At 40.0% G+C, this 6,898-nt stretch overlaps 1 protein-coding gene across 2 annotated transcripts in view; it reads left to right on the forward strand.

Moving 5' to 3' along the window:
- The first annotated feature begins 2,467 nt into the window (after nt 1-2,467).
- Nucleotides 2,468-6,898, forward strand: part of LOC116703848 (protein FAM222A) — a 19,246-nt gene continuing 14,815 nt past the window's right edge. The window contains exon 1 of one of the 2 annotated variants that reach the window (XM_032538808.1): nt 2,468-3,001. The gene's annotated coding sequence lies outside the window, so the exon portion shown is untranslated. The remainder of the gene's footprint in view (nt 3,002-6,898) is intronic. The other variant, XM_032538807.1, reaches the window with a different exon arrangement.

A 6,898-nucleotide genomic window follows, 5' to 3' on the forward strand; every position in this document is an offset into this window, starting at 1 on the left:
GAATGTCATACTCCAAAAAGACTCTCAATACTCAACGTCTAACAACTGGCAATGTGTAATGCACTCCACATTTACAGATGCGTCAGAACATTGCTGCACAAGCATACGGTTGCCAGCAGATGGCAATGTTACAACAGACATTATACCCAGCATAGGGAAGTGTTTGAGTTCACATGAAAGCCAGTTCTAACTAGAGCAGAATAGATCACTGTGGTAGATAAACGGTGGCATTGAGGCTTTTTGTACTTTGCCTCGGGACTATTGCAGATGTCTCCCCACAAGGTAAATTTTCTCTGAATAACATGCAGGCCTATTACCCATCTGAATGTTTGTGTGCAGTAAGTGGTCCTCCTCACCATTAACATGCTATGGGTTGTGTGAACTCTCAAGCAATAAGGTCTCTTATTGGCTTGTTACAGAGAGTTATTAGGTTTGCCCCCCGGCCCCTGCTGGTATTTAATTACCCTTGTACTCTCTCCTTTTCATCATGATAAAGATGACAGCAGGCTTTGCCAATAGGAGACTTCACCAGATCTTAATTGGTTCATTTGCCTCTGCCTGCCAGGCACAGGTGGAGCTCTTTATTACTGTCCCTGCCAGGTACATTCTGGTCTGATGAGAACCATCTTAAGAGGCAGAGCTTGACATCCTATGAGGATTTAATGACCTGACCAAAACAGAATGGTATGTGTATGAATAAAAAAATCCCAAATGGTTGGTTGTTTAAAAAAAAAAATTGTTACCAAGTATATATTCTCTAGCAAGCAAATATTTACAGTACAAGTCCTCTAAACACTTGATTCTGAAATTCCATTTTGGTTTGAATTGAACAGGAGACAGAAAATAATTAAAGTAGCATAAAATCCTATTCGCTATCTGCATCATTGAAAAGAAGTAAACTGTATTTCCACACAACTCTTTTCTTAATTTGTTACTCACTGATCCTAACCCACCAGCAGGTTAGACTGAAGGATTTCTGCAACTCACCCAACAACACCCTTTCTACAACAGACACAAAAACAAATGTTTACTCTGTAATTACTCTACAATTACCTTTTATTTGACTGTTGTCTGCTCTTTCAACAATGCATGTCTGCACATAAGGTAGAGTTGGGATTTCTGGTTCTCCTTTAAACTGAACAATTACTACATGTGGATTATAGAGATTTTATCATGTGTTTGACCGCAAAGGATCAGCATGAGTTTGCAGAATGCTTTTAAGCACATGAAAACAGTGGGCTCCTTTTAACTTCGATAAACTGTACAGCCATTACAACATCAACATGTGGTCAACTAGAAAACAATCTACCTACATCCTCAGTGTTCAACATAGGGACATTAGTTGGCATGGTAACCTCATTTGCCATCTGCGGGTCTCACTCATACTGAAAAATGACACTCAAGAAGCTGTAAAGAAACAATTTAACACTATGTCTGTCTGCTACAAGACTCTTGGTGTGCAGTTGACTGTCTGTCTCAGAAAAAACAAAAACACCTGTATTTGAAAGGTTACATTTGTTGTGATGGTTAGTCTCCATTGTCACATGTTTGTTGGAAAGATGTATTAGTTAGTGCTGAGTGCAGCAGTGTGTGTTAAATATTGACAAATGGGTGTTCAAAGTCTAATTCAGCATTTGAGGATGAAGAAATGCTGGAAAAATATGTTTGTTAGTCTTTTTGTTGAGAGTTAGATAAGAAAAACAACACCATTCTTAGATCTCTCAGATACATGTGAAGCTACAGCCAGCAGGAAGCTAGTTTAGCAGCATATAGGCTGGAAATGGGGAAATAGCTAGCCTGGCTATTTTCCAAAGGAAGTTGGGGTCAATAGGTCCTTTTTTTACAGCTGACATTTTCACTTGTCATAGAAGAAGCACATGTGTTACTAATAACATTAACACTGATGTGGAAATGGCATAGGCTACTAAGCAACCAATCGTGACAAGCTCTTATCCTGAGATATTTCTAACCTGATAAACAGGATTTCGTAGTAAAATGTATTCTCTACTTGCTGTCAGGCCACAGTCTTGAAATAATTATTGCACTGGAGTTTTTTTTCTCTCTACATTTTTTAATAAACAGATATCCAAAATATACTCAATGCCAACATTAACAAACTACAGAAAATGATTCCTATATGTTAAATCATAAAAACAAAACAAATAATATGTGTGATACATGTGACATAATCACTTATTGGAAGAACTACTTACTTACTCAGCAGTACTTTTCAAAGTATATGTTCATTATTGATTGGAGGACATTTATCTTTACTTGGATGATAGGAAGACTTTTTCAACCATTGCTTATACTCCAGTTTGCAGCTTTACCTCACTTTCCCCAGTGATGCAGCGCTCTCTTCTAGCTCTGTTCTGCACACCTGATCCAATTAAGAGTGAATTAAGCACTGCTGATTGGCTGAGGTCTAAAACATCTACTGTACAGAGCCGATGCGTAGCTTTCATAACCGATCAGACGAGCAGGAGTCAAGTGAGACAAAAAGCTTGCATTTGTTTTGGGCTAATTCATCAGACGTCCTTCTCCTTTAAAATCGTCCGCGAAGCAGCAACGTGCTTACTTTGACGGGTTTGGCATCACGTTAGCGGCCGCCTTCTCTTTCATGCGATTGGCCGAGCCGTGGGAATATTCAAATACAGCCTTGATTGATTGGCCCAGAGCCGGTTTCAACAGCGCAGGGGACTCATTTCCATTCCGACATCACTCTCTGTGGCACACACAGCTTGGTCGACTGCCGAAATGAGATACGGGCAGCTGCACGGACAACACATTTCGGTGAAATTATCTTCTATACACGACTGTTGAATATGTCGAGGATGTAAAGTTAATCGAGCCAGTTTCATCAATGGATATATCTCCGGAGGTTTCGCGAAATCAGTGGCGAGATTGCGTTTGCAGAGGAAATACGCCTTCCGAGCAGGAGAACAACCAATCAGCCGTGGAGAACCAAAGATAAACAAGACTTATGATAACACAAAACTCTGTAAGACAATTATTATGTTTCCTATTTCAATCCTTCATGTTTAGGGCCACTCTTTGGGCTCATGGGAAATGTTTGTCAGTGCAGACATTGTTTTGTTGTAGTCTATAGCCGAATTGATTTTTAACAGTAGCCTAGCTGTGTAACTACATGACAATAACAGTTGGCTTCACGACAAATATTTAGTGTTGTAAAGATGCTACAGTGCATGATGTCAGGATTCGCCCTGCATTGATTTGAAGTCGACAGGAATAAAGTGGTGAAAATGCCCAGTGCGCACTATGGATAGGAGCGTCTCGCCCTTATGTCAATGTCCAGCTATTGGCCAATGTGTATTTATATGGGCCGAGTCCAACTATGATGTTTGTGATTTTATATCCACTATAGGCCTATAGAATAATATATCTAATGGCAGACTATTCGCCAACATGTATTCAACAGTTAAATAGGCCTATAGGAAACAGTAGGCCTAATTGGTCATTATAATATGAGTTTAGCATTTGCATAGGGCAACAAAAATCTGTAGTTTCTAAATGCTTTTTTTTCTGAAAACTGCTCTGTTGTGAGCCAATACAATGTCTAGCTCATCCTTTTCATCCTCAAAAGACATCTTTGTTGGGATGATGGTTTGCACAATGAAAGGCGCTTTATGTGTCAGCATCTCAGTGGATACGGAAAGTGCTTTGAAGTATATTATCGGTCATTCAGGGCTGCCTCTGAAGGTTTCCATTTCTATTGTCTAGAAGCCGGAGGTGGGATCATCGCACCTCACTGCACCGGTGGCAGCCGGGGTTGAAGGTTAGCCGCAGCAGAGGGGCCCATATAGATTATTGGCCAGGTGTGAAATTCTACCCCGCATGCTTTTCCTGCTTGTGCCAGCTCCTTTATTACACAGAGAGATGGGATGTCACAGCTTCCCACCAGAGACAGAGAAGGAAAGCCTGCATTTTGGTGTTTTATTGTCCCCTTTTTTCTGGCTTTTTTTCTGACCAGCGAGAAAAATACCTCAACCCCCCCCCCCCCCCCCCCCCCTGGTTTATTTTTATTTAAAGTTATGTGACTATCAGGAATAGACTTATCTTTATGTCTTATGATTTCCTATAACCATATTTAAATCATGACATTGTGACTTGATTTACCACAATGTCATAAAGAAAACGTTAGTGCCTTATCCCACTTTCATCATAAAATATATTGGTTGGCTTTATTTGCTATAAAATTTACAGTTTGGCTGCTTTTACTTAGCCAGCGAATGTGTATTACTACATGTTTTTCTTGTCTAATAATCTAGAAACCAATGCGTTCATCAATTCTAGACTGTTTAGACAGTACATATTCACATTTTTGGTTGTTTCTTTAAAACGTGCTTTGCCTGGGCCTGGAGTCGTTTGGTAGGCTTGTAAATTGCATCGTGTTATGAGCAGTCCATGTGCAGGTATCCCATGGGGGTTTCCCTCTGATCTCGCATCACACCCCAGCAGTAATTCCAACTCTGTGAAGGGAAGGGATTTGTCATTTGGCTGCCTGCTTCCCTTTGCTTTCTCAGGAACGAAGCTGAGCTCTGATTTATTGTGAAGTTTCCCCAGGCTTGTTCAATCTCCATGCCTACTGAATTACTGAATGGAGGAAACAGCTCACCACGAGAATGACCTTTTCTTGGATGACTGTTACCCAGGCCAGTACAAGGACTGATTAAGGTCATGTCTTTTTCTGCCTAGTCATCCATAGCTTCACATTTAAGGCTGATTTAAGTGTAGGCCTAGTTAGGAGCCAGACTGATAAAAATGACTTTCAAAATATATATGCACCCAACCCTTCTGTTCTTGTTTTAGAAATAATGTCAGTGGCTTGGTCACTTAGCAGTTTCTCCCATGCAACCTTTGTAATCACCTTTATCTGTTAAGAAATGTCATGTGTAATTACAGGCAGCCTGCCATCTTTTGAAATCTGTCTAATTGGTCTTTTCATTCTAATAGGATGAGGGGGGAGTGAGATGGGGGTTAAGGGTGATAGGTTAAGGACTAGGCCTCGGAGGTCATTGGGGGAGGGGACAGGACTGCAAGGGTTATTTGGAGCTCCGCTTATTTTTGTCTACATGATGGCGCTCAGTCATTACTTCAATTTAAGATTAAGCCAAATTGCAACTGATACATTGTCATTTGAATAGAAAAGGCAGCGAGATGATGACATTCTTAGATGGTCCGGAGATCAAAGACCTTTTTTTCTTCCTAGAACATTTTGATGTTTATGTGATGCATGGTGGATAGCTTATCATTAGGTTATCCGCCACATTAGAGCCATACAGGCAGCATTTTCTCTACAGTTTCTAATTAGTTTCATGTTTGCTTGAAGATTTTAATGACTTGATGGAGTCAGTGACCCTTAACAGTAAGGTAAACAGCCAGAGGACAGGGCTTGAGTTAAGGAGGTTGGGAGGATTGAATGTCTGTGTAATAGAAAATAATTTCTGTCTGTCATTTTTGTCTTCTTTTACGGTTTTAACAACAATGAGAATGGGGTCAAAAATCAATTAAAATCATAGTTTGACTCTTTAAAAAAGAAAAAAAAAAAGAACTCATCTTTCCAAAAAACCTTCAGTGCACTTCTACCATCTGTTATCTTTGAAGTCAAGGTTTTCTAAAGGCTGGTCAGCATACCCATAGCTCTTTTGACAGTGTGTCTCAGTGTGCATACTGGGATAAGGATAAGATAAGGCTCTGTTTACCCTCTCATGCTACCTTGGCTTGGGCCAGACTTTACCCCATGCAGTGTGCGTTTTTTTTTACCTTGGGACTGTTTGTGGGCAAGGGCAGATTTGGGTCAGTCCAAGGCTTTCTACTCCCTACTAAGGCTGTTCTTGAAGATAAGACTTAATTGTGCAGCTTTAGATGAATTGCTAAATTGTGTTCTCAGCATCTTTATACATACAAAGTCAGAACTGTTATTGTCACAAAACAAATCTATGTTCAAGATTGTATATTATATATTGGTTATTATAATATTAATATATTAGGTAGGTTAACCACTAATCATCATACCAACACTGCTATAAAATCCTGACTCATAGCAGTGGCCCTATATTAACTCCAAAGTAAATGATTAATTGTTTGTCAAAACTGTAAACATCCTAGACTAATACTTCATGCTGGCAGTAGCTGCTGCTGTAATTAATGGTGCAAGCTCTGATCCCAGGGAGTTGGACTGCCATTGGTTTCGTACCATTTGTTGCTGCAGTGTTAGATGTTAAATTCCAGGTGAGGCCTGGTTCAGCCTGCTGGAGAAGCCGCTACCGTACGTATGTGGCCCGGCCCCCGGTTTTCATATACATGTTTCATATACAAACACGTTTAATTTCAAAATGCATTAGCCTTTTGCCCAAAAAAGGAAATATGCATGAAATAGTGTAGATACTGTTTTGTGATGTCTACATGGACATGTAGCATGGGAGAAACTGTAATGTTTATGTTTTGTCCAGACACAGCCATTAACGCTGTGGGATTTACACCCAACTGAATGCTCTTGGCATATGTCTGAATATTGCCCAGCAGTTGTATAACATTTTGTGCTTGCCCATGAATTGTGTAAGAAACACTTTTAAGACTGATGTAATACCTTTTAGCTAATCTCAATTGGAAATGAGGCTCATTGTTATCAGCCTGCAGGCCTTGAGTGCTCTTGCGGTGTATGAAGTGAATCTGGGTTGTTTAGTTATCCTGTATGGGGACCTTTGTGTCCTTTTTTCCTCTATAGAAGAAGAAGAGATAAATCTGGGTCCGTCTTATATGCTGCTCTGATACCAATTATGCAAACTATTATAGAATTTAACCAGGCCATCTCTTATCGCCTAATCCAGAAGTAATAGATTCTATTAAAAATGCAGTGTGTGTGTGTGTGTGTGTG

This window comes from Etheostoma spectabile, chromosome 16 (genome assembly GCF_008692095.1).
Source record: "Etheostoma spectabile isolate EspeVRDwgs_2016 chromosome 16, UIUC_Espe_1.0, whole genome shotgun sequence".
Lineage (NCBI taxonomy): Eukaryota > Metazoa > Chordata > Actinopteri > Perciformes > Percidae > Etheostoma > Etheostoma spectabile.